Raw genomic sequence first — 16440 nt, forward strand, 5'->3', positions numbered from 1 at the left:
GTGAGAAATCACCCCTCAGGGAGGATGGCCACGCTGCAATCCCTTCTCCATTCTCTCAGGATTCTGGGCACACATGCACATGTGCCCAGCATGAATTTAAGCCACTAGGTCGGAGATTGGAACCACAGTTGACTAAATGGGAGTCCACTGACGTAATCATCACCCCATCTGCTGCTCTCCATAATTCTTTTATTAGATAGAAGAAGGTAAGGCTAAAAAGCAGATTAAGTTAACCAAAGGAAAAAGTAAAAGAGGCAAAGGGGTTTACGGCTCTACCTGGCAGCATGGAAACTGTCCCTGTTTTTTCAAAGCAAGGTGGATAATAAAGTCAAACTATAACAGAGGCTGTCCTAGGCAACTTTTTAAATGAGGTCATTACATTGTTAACATTGTAAATATAAAGAGGCAATAGAGGAAACCCAAGCTTTGCAAAAACATGGCCAAAGAAAAATAGTTATGATTCTTTTTGTTAAAGAATTATTTACCTAATTCTATTTATTTTTATTATCATTATTTTAGTTTGACTGGAGATAGAGGGAAAGTGAGAAAACAAGCTGCCAGGTCCAGGACTCAAACTGTGGCTGGCCATGTGTAGTCCAAAGCCTTAACCACCATGCCACTTGTCAGCTCCATGACTCATTTTTAAAAGAATTATTTGTTTTACTTTATTTATTATTATTTTTAAATTTGACCAGAGAGAGAGGGAAGGGGAAAGTGAGAAAACAAGAAGCCAGGTCCAGGACTCAAACCATGGTAGGCCATATGGGAGTCTAGCATCTTAGCCACCACACCACCTGCCAGACCCTATGATCCATTTTTAAAATGCAAAACTTGTTCAAAACTTTACAAATATAAAAGTAGTATCATTTCTAGAGTGGACCAAAGGGTTCCCCACGGAGGCAGACCTCACAAACTCACTTACCCATCTAAAAATGATAAGAACACCCTGTCAGCCCCTCCCTCACTGTAATATACACATTTTATCCAATTTTATAGTAAGCCAAAAATAAAACCAAACCAAACCAATGTCAATTTAGTATAAATGGTGAAAGAATACAAACATTCCACTTTGAATGTTAAAATACAAGATCTAGATCTCTATAAATTGCACTAGAAGGAAAAGCAAGTTATAATTGCCTTCTTAAATAAATAATTTCACTGATTTTTATCACACAAATAATATGTGGCAACTATAAAAATATGCACGCAACAATTTATTTCATCAATCCCATACTAGAAATATAGCTTGGGTCTAAAGTGAGTATGTGTGTGTGTGTTTATGAGAGAGCAAACATGGACATCTGTATGTACACATACACATATGTATGTACACATACACATACACATGTTTTGCTTGCTAAACATGTTGTACATATATTTTCACATACAAGGTCAAATTGTTAGGGGTAGCTTTTCTGAGTCAAAGAGTATACACATATATTTTTCTCTTGGAGTGGTGTGTGTGTATGGACTCACGTACGTGAGAGAGAGACAGAGATACCTGGGACTCAATTTATGCAGATTTAACCTTCTGCTATCATGTTTTTTCACTCCCACTTAATAGGATACTTAAACATACCCTCAAAAGAGGGTGGTCAACTCATTTGTGTTGTACCCCAATCTAGCACTCATACAGATAAACCTAGGTCAAACAGCAAGCACATTCTTGTGAAGTCTCTGTCATCTCTAGTCTGCCCCAAACAGATGTTAGTTCTTCTTTCACAGCCCTACATGGACATAACATTATGGGCTCCTACCCTACTACATCAGACATTCTGCGAACACAAACCAGCAAAGGAGCAAAGGACATAAAACGCCGCCTTTAGGGAACAGACACATTTCCATCAATGCTGATTACGATGGCTTTGCTCCTCTTTTCCCTTTCCTTCCTTACATGTTAACCATTTTGCCGTTGGAGAAACGAAAAGAGCTGAAACCATGGCCTAATGTTGCTACATTTGCTTCTTGTTCCTGACTAAAATTAGGCTTCTGAGAGCTGTGGCAATTAATTATTCATGGTACCTAGCCTAGCCCTTAATACTTCACATACCATCTGATCATTTTAGTGGGGGAGAAAAAGTGTAGAAAGCAGCCCAACGGAAACACTTCTCCCTCCTTGAAGTGCCATCTGTAAGCCCACAGCACCGGGTGCATCAGGCTTGGTAATGTACTGCTCGGTGAGCAGGGGTCCCTCGTGTGCAGCTCATCACTCAGTGTCAGAAGAGCTTAATCTATCAAGGGCATTGTTTAGTGTACTCCACTTGGAAACTCAACATACTTCATGTGCTTCAAAATTTATCATATCTTTACCAATTTTGGCTATTTGTTTTGGGTATCTGGATATGCTCCCAAAGAGTACAAAGATCATTATGTCAAAACTAGTGCTCGGGGAGGAGGAAGAAGAGGCTCCCAGTTCATTTCAATATTGATCATTTTAGGAACCAACAGACAATGGCCAGTCAAGTAGGGGGTGAAGAAATTGCATGAAGGTGGAATATACAGGTAAGCATTAGAACCAAAATGGAAAACTCTCTAAATTCCAGAAAATATTAATTAAAGAGAACATAAACATGCATACATATTTGCTGATATTGAAAAAACAATGGTAAGGATAGAATGAAGCTTTTTTGCATGTACCTTGTTTTGTAGATTGGACTTTAGAACCATATAAAGATTACACATAATGATTATAGTAAATAAAATTTAATAATGCAATCTCTGAAAAACGAAAGTAAAATGAACTAGATGTACCTAAATGCAAAAGCCAGTTGGTAAGCTAACCATACAGAATGGTCCTGTTTCAGACATAGTAATCTGACAGAATGTTCTTATCATGAAATACCCTTCCTAATAGACCTCAAAAGATGCCCCTCCAAAATACTAATCAAAGTTAAGGAATCATATTCTTACTGAATAAGAGGACATTATTGTGTGGTGCTGGGTGTGTAGCTCGTGCTAAAGCAATAATGAAGTATGCTGGTGTTTACTGAGACCCAGAATTTTGTGCACAGGAAAAAGGAAGAATGTGATCTCACTACATATCTTTAGGGGAAACAATATATTTTCCCAGCTTTAGCCACTGAAAAAGCATAGGAAAAAAATGTCAGTGGTGTTGTGCATAACTATCATCCTCTCCAAATACGTTAAGGAAAAAAAGAGGCCATAGCCCAGTTAATTTGATGAAATGGCTGATTCCAGGTTAGGAGAAAGCAATGATTAACAAGGCCCTGAACTATCTTGTCATAGTACAAAATAAGAAAGCTTAAAAAAATACTAGTGTCGGGGACCAGCAAGTGGCGTGATGGTTAAGGTGCTGGATACTCCCACATGGCCGACTGTGGTTCAAGTCCCGTACCTGGTGGCGTGCTTTCCTACTTTCTGTCTCACTCTTTCTATCTCTCTCTGGTCAAATTAAAATAAATGAATGAATAAATAAAAATAAATAAAAACAATTCTTAAAAAAAATACTAGTGTCTTGAAGAGGTCCCCACTAGCCAAAGATGAAACAATTTGATCACTCTTAAACAGTAAAACAGAGCAATGGATTAAAACATCAAATAAATTTCAGCCATGAGGTCATAAAGGCGTTTTAAAAAGTTTTTTTTGAGGACCAGCAGTTAGCGTAATGGCTATGTCGCAGGATTCTCATGTAGCCAACCGTGATTCGGGTCCCAGACACAGTGACTTAAACTCACATTGGGTATGTGTGCGTGTGTGCCCAAGATCCCGAGAGGAGAATGGAGGAGAAGGGACTGCAGCACGGCCATCCCCCTTGGGGTGTGATTTCTCGCTTTCTGTCTCTCTGTCTCTCTCTGTCTTCCTGGCACGTGCACATGCCCTATAGCAAAAACCTCTCCAAAAAAAATTTTTTTTTTTTTTGAGAATAAGTGGTAGAGGGTGGCTGAGAGGGGCAAAAGAAAGAAACACTTAACAGCAAAATAATGTAAAATTCTCTGTTGAAAAAAATAGTTCTGTAACTTTTGCTTTGTAAAACTAAAATAATAGAGAGAGAGAAATACCTTTTTATGGCAGAGGGTGCGTGTGTGCACCGAGCAAGAGAAAACCTCTCAATGAATCCTGGTTGTACCACGATTCTTTTCTCCTTCATTTCTCCACCCTGTGAGGATCCTGGGCAGGTGCATATGTACCCAGTAGGTTTTTTGTTTTTTGGGTTTTTTTAGAGCTTTTTGCTATAGGGCACGTGCGCTCGACAGACAGACAGAAAGAGAGAAATCACCCCCCAGGGGGGATGGCCATGCCACAATCCCTTCTCCTCCATTCCCCTCTCAGGATCTTAGGCACGCACGCACATGCACCCGGCGTGAGTTTTAAGCCACCAGGTCCAGGACTCAAACTGCGTACCTGGTGGCGTGCTTTCCTACTTTCTGTCTCACTCTTTCTATCTCTCTCTGGTCAAATTAAAATAAATGAATGAATAAATAAAAATAAATAAAAACAATTCTTAAAAAAAATACTAGTGTCTTGAAGAGGTCCCCACTAGCCAAAGATGAAACAATTTGATCACTCTTAAACAGTAAAACAGAGCAATGGATTAAAACATCAAATAAATTTCAGCCATGAGGTCATAAAGGCGTTTTAAAAAGTTTTTTTTGAGGACCAGCAGTTAGCGTAATGGCTATGTCGCAGGATTCTCATGTAGCCAACCGTGATTCGGGTCCCAGACACAGTGACTTAAACTCACATTGGGTATGTGTGCGTGTGTGCCCAAGATCCCGAGAGGAGAATGGAGGAGAAGGGACTGCAGCACGGCCATCCCCCTTGGGGTGTGATTTCTCGCTTTCTGTCTCTCTGTCTCTCTCTGTCTTCCTGGCACGTGCACATGCCCTATAGCAAAAACCTCTCCAAAAAAAAAATTTTTTTTTTTTTGAGAATAAGTGGTAGAGGGTGGCTGAGAGGGGCAAAAGAAAGAAACACTTAACAGCAAAATAATGTAAAATTCTCTGTTGAAAAAAATAGTTCTGTAACTTTTGCTTTGTAAAACTAAAATAATAGAGAGAGAGAAATACCTTTTTATGGCAGAGGGTGCGTGTGTGCACCGAGCAAGAGAAAACCTCTCAATGAATCCTGGTTGTACCACGATTCTTTTCTCCTTCATTTCTCCACCCTGTGAGGATCCTGGGCAGGTGCATATGTACCCAGTAGGTTTTTTGTTTTTTGGGTTTTTTTAGAGCTTTTTGCTATAGGGCACGTGCGCTCGACAGACAGACAGAAAGAGAGAAATCACCCCCCAGGGGGGATGGCCATGCCACAATCCCTTCTCCTCCATTCCCCTCTCAGGATCTTAGGCACGCACGCACATGCACCCGGCGTGAGTTTTAAGCCACCAGGTCCAGGACTCAAACTGCAGTCGACTACATGGGAGTCCAGTGACATAGCCATTACGCTAACTGCTGGTCCCCTTGTACCCAGTAGGTTTTTTAAGCTGTTTTCAGGTTTGCCAGATTTGAGTCAGTCTGCCATGTCATATCTGGCTCCTTCTGCCCAGCACAAATGCATTGGTTGCACAACACTTTAAACAACAACAAAGAAACCAACTCACTGGCTGCTTATGGAGGACTCTGGAGAACCAACTCATTGTTTTGAAAACTGATAAAGAAGTGAAAGAATGAGCATTTACCATGTTTTTTTTCTCTATGAACTCAGAGTAACCAGTCCCAGAAAGTTTCAAACAGCAAAATGTGAATTTATTGTGTGCCAAGCACTATACTGAATGAATATGTAGGCGTACTCTGAATTACGTATTGGAAGTAATCTAGAGATGATTTAAAGTATATGAGAGGACGTGCACAGGTTATATCCAAATACTACACCATTTTATACAAGGAACTTGAGCATCCTCGGATTTTGGTATTTGTGGGCTGTCTTAGGAACAACCCCTCACCAATACTGAAGGATAACTGTATAGACATAACAGAATTGATTATACTCGCCCAAAAGACATGTACACTACATAAATAGCAGTATTATTCATAATAATACTGGAAATAATCCAAATTCAAACTGGAAATAATCCAAAATGTCCATCAACAGTAGAATGGACCTGTTAAATACAGCATATTCATTCAATGCAATCATTCACAGCTATGGGAAAGAATGAACTATTCTAAATGCAATAACATGAATTAATCTCATTGAGATAATGTTGAGTAAAAGAAACTTGACACATATATAAAGTATAAATGACAGAGGTAGAACAGTGGTTACCCTTGGGAGGATATGAGTGACAAGGAGCCAGGGAAGAATGATGGGGTGTTAGAAATACTCTGAAAATTTAGGTGGATGTTGGTTACACAGATGTTTAGATATATAGAAATTCTTTACAGTATATGTGTTATTCCTTATGAAAAATAGAAAAATATTAAAGAAAAACATCAGCTAGAGGGACCAGCAGATGGTATAATGGCTACGTCGTTGGACTCCCATGTAGTTGATTGCAGTTTGAGTCCCGGACCTGGTGGCTTAAAACTCATACTGAACGTGTGTGTGTGTGCATGCACAAAATCCCAAGAGGAGAATGGAAAAAGGATTGTAGTGTGCTCATCCCCCCTGAGGTCTGATTTCTCACTTTCTGTGTCTTTGTCTTTCTCCAGTGAGTGCAAATGCCCTATAGCAAAAATCTCTCTTAAAAAAAAAAATCAGCCAGATGATTAATGACGGGCAATTAATTAATGAACTATTATTCATTTTAGGTGTATAAATGGCTATTTTTATAGCTATAGCTGTGGCTACATATCTAAAGATTTTCCATTTTTCAGAGGTGTACATAAAAGTATTCACAGATGAATTTATATATATGATGAGTGGGACTGATTTACAAAATAATTTCAAGTAAAAGAAGTAAAAGTGGATTTAAAAAAAGATTAGCCATGATTTGATTATTATTAAAGCTGGGTAAATGGAACATTGGAATTCATTGAACTATCCTAAGTACTATGGAAGAGAGGTGAAATTTTGCAAAATGAAAGATTAAAAAAAACACAAATTACGGGACCAGCAGTTAGCGTAATGGCTATGTCGCTGGACTCCCACGTAGTCGACCACGAACGTACCGGACCCGGTGGTTTAAAACTCACGCTGGGCGCATGTGTGTGTGTGTGTGTGTGTGTGTGTGTGTGTGTGTGCCCAAGATCCCGAGAGGAGAATGGAGGAGAAGGGATTGCAGCATGGCCATCCCCCTGGGGGATGATTTCTCACTTTCTGTCTCTCTGTCTCTCTCTGTCTGTCTGGAGAATGCATGCAGCCTATAGCAAAAACCTCTTAAAAAAATACAAATTAAATTTTCCCCAAAAGATCATATGTCTTTAAGAATACTTTGGTAGGAGGGCTTCTTATGGTCACTGTAATAGTTCGCTTTTGAAAATGGACCATCAGTAATAAATTGGTTCTAAATTTTTATCACATAATGAATCACCCAAAGATACGAACTTACTGAAGAAAAGGGAAGTAATAGTTCGTCTACTTTTATAGTCACCAACATTGCCATGGAAATAAAAATTAAAAAAAGGTTTCTTCAGTATATTAAAAACTGAACTAATGAAAATTTTGTTTCCTGAATTATAGTGGAAGGAAATGTATTGATTCTCAAAGGACTGTTCCCACACTGGGTAATTGAGCATAATTACTACAAAATAATCCTTAATTAAATATGCTTTCTCGGGTACAATTTTATTGCCCAGAGTAGCCAGTGTTTTAAATGCTTTTCTTTGTAGTTTCTGAAAATGTTCTACATTTATTTAATGTTTATTTCTTAGCACAATTCCTGGAAATGACTTTTCTCCCCTCCAAATATGTGGAGAGTTTGGGCCCTCGAGGATTACAAAGGAAATCTGGGGCCTCTGGAACAGAATCAGCTCATGGTTGCATCTACGTTTTCTACTATAGCCCTGAGATCCCAGATCTGAAAGTCAAAGAAAAAGTCATGCAAACTCACACCTGCTGATCTTAATGGAGACTCTTTCTTTTCTGTGAGCCATGCCGTTTTAACAGTCAGAACCCCAGAGGGCCACTGGAGTTAACTTTGTACGATTAATACAAGAGGTAACATCGAATGCTTTTCTAGATGCCTCTGCTCTCACCTTCAGAAATAAAGCTTTCCCAACAAAACAAGTGATATCCTCTGTTCTGCTTGGAATCATCAAAAATGGGCATTCAGAAGACAAACAAGTTTGGTATTTCATTTTTCTTTCCAAAAGTATAGTAAAACAATGTCAAGAGAAGGAAAAGAAAAACTATGTGCAGGAAGCCGCTCATTTCAACATTATTCCAAATAGGCAAACACTGTTTTGGGTTTTTTTTTTAAAGAATTATTTTATTTAACTTTATTTATTATTATTATCATTATTATTTTCCAGTTTGATCAGAGAGAGACAGAGAGAGAGAGGAAGTGAGAAAGCAAGCCACCAGGTCCGAGACTGGAACCATGGTCAGCCATGTGGGAGTCCAGTGCCTTTAAGCACCATGCCACTTGCTGGCCCAACACTGGGTTTTAAGACTATCCACACAGGAGAAAAACTTATGACATTGGACTTAGGAACTATTTATTGGATATAACACCAAAAGTATAGGTGGCTAATACCAGAAATCAATAAACTGAACTACAGGAAAATTTAAAAGTTCTGTGTCTCAAAGGGCTCTTTTCAAAAGGCAACCAATCTAAGGAGTGGTAAAAGATATCTTGAAATCATATATCTGATAAGGGATTAATTACCAGAATAAAGAACTATAATCGATAACAAAATACGCACTCCAATTACTTTCACTTTACAAGCTAAGTGATACATGTGATTGAATGTATAACAGAAATTAAAATAACATATATAAAAAAAAGTTGGCAACAGACTTGAATAGACACTTCTCTGAAGAATACATAAAAATGGATAATAAGCACATGAGTAGATGCTCAACATCAGTAATAACTAGGGACATGCAAATCAAAACCACAGTAAGATACCATCTCACATCGATTAGAATGGCTACTAACACAATAACAGAAAATAGCAAGTTTTAGGTTGTGGAAAAATTTGTGTGCTTTTAGGGGGATTGTGAAATGGTGTAGTCATTCTCAAAAACAGTGTGGCTGTTGCTTAGAAAATTAGAATTACCAGGATCAGCAGATGGCATAATGGTTACATTGCTGGATTCACTCATGGTCAACTGTGGTTTGAGTCCTGAATCCGGTGGTTTAAAACTCACGCTGGGCATGTGTTCATGCATGCCCAAAATCCCAAGAGAAGAAGGGAGGAGAAGGGATTGCAGTGTGGCCATCTCCCCCTGGGGCATGACTTCTCTGTTTCTCTCTGTCTGTCTGGCAAGTGCATCCACCCTATAGCAAAAGTCTCTCTTAAAAAAAAAGAAAAGAAAGGAAAAAAGAAAAGAACATCAGAATTACCAGAGCCAGTAGGTGGCACAGTGGCTAAGATGCTGGACTCCCACATAAATGACCACAGTCGAGTCCAGGGCCCAAACTCATGCCAGGCACATGTGCATGTGTGCTCAAAATCCCTAGAGGAAAATGAGAAGGGACTGCAGCATAGCCATTCCCTCTGGGGGTGGGGGGGGGTGATTTCTTCCTTTCTTTCACTCTGTCTCTCTCTGTGTGTCTGGCAAGTGCGTGCATGCCATAGGAAAAATTTCTCTAAAGAAAATAAATTTAGAATTTTCGTATGATCTAGCAGTTCTACTTGTGGTTGCATACCCACAAGAATTGAAAACAGTAACTCAAAACAGATATTTGTAACACATACATTCACAGCAGCACTATTCATAATATTTGAACGGTGGAAACAAACTAAGTGTCCACTGAGGGCTCAAATGGATCAATGACATGTGGCATCTACATACAATGGGAAAGCATTTAGTCTTAAAAAGGAAAAATGTTCTGACACATGCTACAGCATGGATGAACCATGAGCACATTTATCCTAAAATAAAACAATTCAGTCACAAAAAGATAAGTGTTGTATAATCCCACTTACATGAAGTACTTATCATAGTCAAATTCATAGAGACAGAAAGTACAAGAGTGTTTGCCAGTGCCTAGGATGGGAGAAGGCATGGGAGGAATAGGGAGTTGTTTGACAATTATAGCACTTCAGGGTATTTTTTTTCAGTTTGTTTGTTTTTTGCCACAGAGCATGTGTGCTCCTCAGAGACAGAGGGGGAAAGTGAAAAATCACCCACGGAGGAGGGATGGCAAGCCACAATCCCTTCTCCTCCATTCTCCTCTCAGGATTCTGGGCATGCACACGTGTGACTGGCATGATTTTCAAGTTGCCAGGTCTGGGCCTCGAACCATGGTCAACCCTGTGGAAATCCAGGGCCTAAACCACTGTATCACCTGTTACCCCCTAAAGCTTCAGATTTTTAAAAAATATTTTAAAAAGTATTTTATTTAACTTTATCTATCATTATCACTTTCAATTTGACCAGAAAGAGACAGAGAGAAAAGAGGGGAAGTGAGAAAGAAGCTGCCCAGTTTAGGACTCAAACCATGGCTGGCCATGTGGGAGTCCAGCACCTTGAATCACCACACTCTGCCAGCCCTAGAGCTTCAGTTTCATAAGATAAAAGGGGTTCTGGAGCTTTGTCACAAAACAAGTGAATGTACTTAATACTGGTTAGGATAAGTCTTATGTATATTTTACCACAAATTTTTAAAATTTAATGGGAAAAAACTGTCTACAATAGAATAAATGGCTGATAAAATAACCAGATGGAATATTAATCCAAAAAATTCAATAAGACTTAATGAAAAAATAAAAGTTCTGTATATACTATTACCATGTTCTAACACATATCGACAGAGAAAAGTGAAAATACTTGTTGTGAGGGACGATACAATTAAGGATCCTTAATGAAAATTGTGTATGTGGGTGGGGTAGTCATGACAAAAACTGCTGTAATCATCACCTCCATTTTCATTTATCACCACAGTCTCTCTACATTTACACCCTTTTAGACAGAAAAATGCATCATTTAAGTCAATTTACTTGTTCTAAATACTCCCTGTGATTCAGTTGTTGCTTTGATCCAGTTTCTCCACAGAATGTATCCACCAGCCAACCAAACAGAACAATGGGGGCAATTCAACAGCAAAACAGCCCAATCTCACTTACGTGGGAGTGAGTTATTCTCTTAGTGGCAAGCTGAGGCTGTGCTGCGCCCAGCTGTGGCCCAGGGCACACGGCGCCCAGGCTAACAGAGAACTGAGCTCTTACAGAAGCAGAGAGAGGCAGCTGCACGAGTTACTCCCCAAGACAGTCTGATCTTTTTCCAAAACCAGACGACCTGAGAATTGCTTCTTATATTATCCCTACAAGTAGAATTAAAAAGGATCTTATATGCATCCCCTTCGAAATAAGTAGAGTTTAAAAAAGGAGGAGAATCAGTAGGCCATCAAATAGACTACACACTTTCTTGACATTTAGACCAATTCTCTTATTATTCAAACATTTTTTTTTCATTTTTGTTAAATTTATTTACCCACATCTTCCCTGAGAGAAAAGACAGAGGTGGAGAGACAGGCACCCCCAACCGCGTCTTCCCACTGTACTCCACCTCCAGTCTCAGCCAGCCCGGGTAATGAGAATGTGTGCCCAGTGTGACAAGGACGTCCCAGGATATGAACCCAGGACTCTTCCATATGAGTCCAGTTGCATTACTACCACACCAGTGTCTGATCTGGGTTGTTTTTTCCTCATTTTTAATAGTGACATCTTCCCTTAGCCTAGCTGACTCCTCTCTACTTTGTCAAGAAAAGTAATTTTAAAAAGGTTTTTTAATAAGGAATTTGATGAGGGTTGAGTTAAAAACTCAGCATAAGAGGCTAGCAGGTGGTATAGTGGATAAGGTGCTGGACTTCCACGTGGAAACCACAGTTTGAGACCCAGACCCAGTGACTTGAAACTCTCTACAGTCACATGTGCATATGTGCCCTAAATCCTGAGAGAGTGGGATTGGGGCATGGCCATCCCCACTGGAGGGCAATTTCTCACTTTCTCTCTCTGTATCTCTCTGTCTCTTTGTCTCCCTCTGGCAAGCACACGTGCCCTCTAGCAAAAATTAACCAACAAAAATATTCAGCACAAATATGTGCTTTGAACTTGAGTCAGTTGCTAAATAGATAAAGCCTTGAAATGTCTTCGTTCCATAAGGCACTGTCCAAGTGCAGCCCTCACTAAGTTTGTATTCGAAGTTCTTGGGCTATCAGCTCAATTTTCACTGTGCTGTATTTCAAGTGCTCTACCTTTGAGTACACTTGGTAATGATCAACAGGTAAGATTAATTTGGTGCTTCTGCAATAAACTAGTTTTCCAAATACGTTTAACTTACTTTTTGATACCATTCAGACATGGAAACAATTACCGTGAGCTACTTGGAGGCCTCAGTCTTCATTGGAAGATGTTGTAGCAATAACAGAGCAAGGAATGTCTGCTAGCTGGTGCTAAAGAGCATAAAGGCTCTTATCACATACAGACTAAAGAGACCAAAAGTTCCTCTCCACTCCTATTATGATAGCAAGAAAGGACAGTGACATATTCAGCACCTGTTCACGCAGCATTCATTCCACAAATATTTATTAAAGAAAACATCTTCCACAGCCAGAAAAGAATAAGGTACCTTGGAAATGATAAAAATGGAAATCTCTAGACCAAAGGTCTAGGAAGATAGTGTTCTATTTCCTCAGATGATGGCTGATGGAAACAAAATATGGAAAGATTTGTTTAAAGGTCTTTATTATGATTCATAATTGTTATTGGGAATGTTTCAAAAGGAAAAATAGAATCTATTCTGAAAGTATCTTAGTTTAAAAGTACTCCAGGCCCAGCTTCAGTGATGCATGCTGCTAAGACACTGTGCTGTGTAGACTGGGATCGCATGGGAGGCCCAGGTTTGAGTCCTGGTCGAGTCTAAAGGCAGATGTGGTGCATAACTGTAATTCCAACAGTTCAAGAGGCTGCAGCAGGAGGATCATAAACTCAAGGCTGGTATGGATAACATAGTGAGATCCTGTCTGAAAAAGAGTCAGGTTTGGCGATGTGTGCTGTGGTCCCAGTTGTGAGGCTGAGACAGGAGACTTGCCAACAGTGAAGACTTTGTCTTTTCTGTTTGTTTTGTTTTTGCCAGAGGGTGCATGTGCTCACCAGAGAGAAAGAAAGAGATAGAGAGAAAGAGGGAGAGAAAGGGGAGAAAAAGATAAAGCACCCCATAATGGGGCATGGTCACTCCACTTCTCAATGTAATCAGGATTCAGGGGACACACCCACCCATGACCAGTATATGTTTTTAGCTATAAGGGTGGGATTCAGACCACAGTGGGCCATGTGGAATCCAACTTCCAATGCTCCGTAGTTAACGACTGCATTACAGAACTGGCCCAACCCTGTCTTTCAAAAAGAAAAAAATAAGGCCAGTCAGTAGTGTGCTGGTTTAAGGCAGCTGGATCTCACATGGCTGACTATGCAGTTTGAGTCCTGGACCAGTGGCCTGAGAAATACACTGGGTGCATGTGTGTGCATGTCCAAAATCCTAAAAGGAGGGAGAAATGGAGGAAGTAGGATTGCAGCATGGCCATCCCTCTGGGCGGTACTTTCTACATTTCTCTCTCTCTGTCTCTCTCTGGCAAGCACACAAACCCACTAGCAAATTTTATAAAAAAAGAAAAAATATACTCCAAATGCTCCCTTTATGTGTTATCATTACATATAATATCCCTAGAGGTCTCACACATGACTGTGCAGCATAAGTAGAATGTTTCCTTTGAATTCTGTCGTAAATCAGATTATAAAATAAAATTTATCATCTGTGTTTTTTCTCAAAGTTAAGTAACTTCTATAGTAATACCAATGACCTAACCGACTCATGAGGGTCTCATTTCACTAACAGGCATGAGAGATGGCTACAGTTATTCTACTGCTCTGCATAGTCAAGTATCCCCGATCAATTTCCAGTTCTAAAAGAACTTCCCACAGTACACAACTGACTCCGAGCCTCCTCAGTGTGGAATAATGTCAACTCTATTCTAGCCTTATGACTATGATAGTGATTAAGAAATCAGGCCAAGGGGCCAGTAGGTAGTGTGGTGGTTAAGGGTGCTGGACTCCCACATGACTGATCACAGTTTGAGTCCTGGACCTGACAACATGCTTTCTCACTTTCTCTCTCTTTCTCTCTCCCTCTCTGGTCAAATTAAAAAATAAATAAAGTTAAGTAAAATAATTATTAAAAAATAAAAAAAGATATCAGGCAAATAAAAGCAATACAATCCACTATCAACATTAAAAAAAAATAACTATGGTAATCTACATTGCTCCTTGACTCCACCAACAAAGCCATCCAAGAGGAATCTCTAAGTTTGTTTTTACAAAGCATAAAAATATGCTTTTTAAAAAGCGAGGACTTTTCATTTTAACATCACATATCCAAATCATGACCATATGATACCATTTCTCTGGTTAAAGTCAATGAAATGTGATCTTTTTCTATTATGCAAAGGGCTAAATATTCTAATGAATCCAGTTTTGTCCCATTCATCCATTTAGGGTTTATTTGCTGAATACCAAGTCTACAGCAGGCATCATGCTGCACACCGAGGACACAAAGATGAACAAGAACACTTCTGGGTAGGGCCTATGCAGTCCAGCTCCGCAGCTGGAGAGAAAACTTCCAAAGAACCCTTCTAGTAAAGGGTGATACGAAGTGTGGAACTTGTTGTTAGTTTGACTTGCAAAGTCATTTCCTGAGGCCTATATTTTGTGAATGAATGAAGCCCCTTCTGGCACCATATTTAATAAAATCCAAAAAAGGCTACTTGCCATCTTTAATTTCCTCTTCTCTAGTTTTTTTTTTTTTTTGGTTAAACTGTATATGAATAAACTTCCAATCACTATCACATCTCCATATTTTAATTCTCATCAGAGCACCTATTACTATTCCATATTTGTCTCCTTATTTGTGAGGATATATGAATAGATCTCTGATCACTATCACATCTCTACTTTAATTATGTGCAGAGCATTTATTACTATTTGCTATTTGTCTCATTATTTATTTGTTTGTTTGAATAAATGGAAGCTCCCCAAGTGGGGACTCCCATCTCAGTTATGTGCTGCTATCTTGACTACTGGGACAGAATCCAGCCTCCCAATTCATGTCTTTTTAATGAACCAACTAAGTCCTATAAAACTGATACTTCGCATTTCATCTGATGGACTTTCCTCCACAGGGTCACAAAGACAACCAGATCTAAGATCGCCATTAACTTGAATCCATAAAACCAGGTGGCATAACGGTTACATTACTGGACTCCCATGTAGTCAACTGTAGTTAGAGTCCTGGACAGGGCAGCTTAAACTCAACGCCAAGTGTGTGTGTGTGTTTGTGTGTGTGTGTGCCCAAGATCTTAGAGGAGAATGGGGAAGGGATTGTGGTGTGGCCATCCCCCCAGTGGTGATTTCTCACTTTCTGTCTGTCTTTCTGGTGAGTGCACATGCCCTATAGCAAAAACCTCTCTTAAAAAACAAAACCAAAAACAAAAACAAAACCTGTTTCACTAATAAAATTCATGTGCCATTTCCTTTAACAGAAGAAATCCGTGGACAAGCTCTCTTTTCTTTTCAGACCCAACTCAAAGCCTACCTTTGAGAACATTCCTTAAATCTAAAGAACAGTATATCTCTAAAAACCTTGATCCTCACAGTCATTTAGTTTATGAGTGTGATTTATGAGTGCTTGGAATAGGTCCAGTCTTCTGTTCAGACTTGTTTTGAGTGTGTGCCCACCCTTCCTGGGGATACGGGAATCTGTAACCACCACTAGCAGACCTCAGGCAGCCCTGAAGTCAGGGGCACCCAAGCCAGGAGGATGACCAATCCCCAGAGGCCACAGCCTCTGCATGCAGCAATGCTTGCACTCATGGTCAATGTGGTTTCTTATCCTTCACTTTTGTTACATTAACTATTTGGGGTTTTTTGTTTTGTTTTTTTCTTTTTCTTTTTTGAGAGGTTTTTGCTATAGGACGTGTGCGCTCGCCAGAAAGACAGAGACAGAGAGATGGAAAGCGAGAAATCACTCCCCAGGGGGGATGGCCACGCCGCAATCCCTTCTCCTACATTCTCTTTTTGGGATCTTGGGCACACACACGCATACATGCCCCCGCCGTGAGTTTAGGCCACCGGGTCAAGGACTCAACCCACAGTCGGTTACATGGGAGTCCAGCGACACAGCCATTATGCTAACTGCTGGTCCCTTACGTTAACTATTTGCAAAATGGCCTTGCATCTTATCAGAAAAACAATCTGTAATTCACTGGTTGGTGGCAAGAAGCCCGGAAAGACTCACTGGGAACAAAAAGTCATTGGTAGCAGGTGGGACATGGGAGGGCTTTAGGGGGTAGATCAAGATTCTGGGTCTCTTCCCATA

The 16440-nt window shown here is 39.8% G+C and overlaps 1 protein-coding gene across 1 annotated transcript in view; it reads right to left on the reverse strand.

Moving 5' to 3' along the window:
* The window catches only part of TTC39C (tetratricopeptide repeat domain 39C), a 126717-nt gene that overhangs the window by 67454 nt on the left and 42823 nt on the right, over positions 1-16440 (reverse strand). The gene's annotated exons all lie outside the window — the stretch shown is intronic.

Source organism: Tupaia chinensis, unplaced genomic scaffold, assembly GCF_000334495.1.
Source record: "Tupaia chinensis unplaced genomic scaffold, TupChi_1.0 Scaffold000550_1, whole genome shotgun sequence".
Classification (NCBI taxonomy): Eukaryota; Metazoa; Chordata; class Mammalia; order Scandentia; family Tupaiidae; genus Tupaia; species Tupaia belangeri.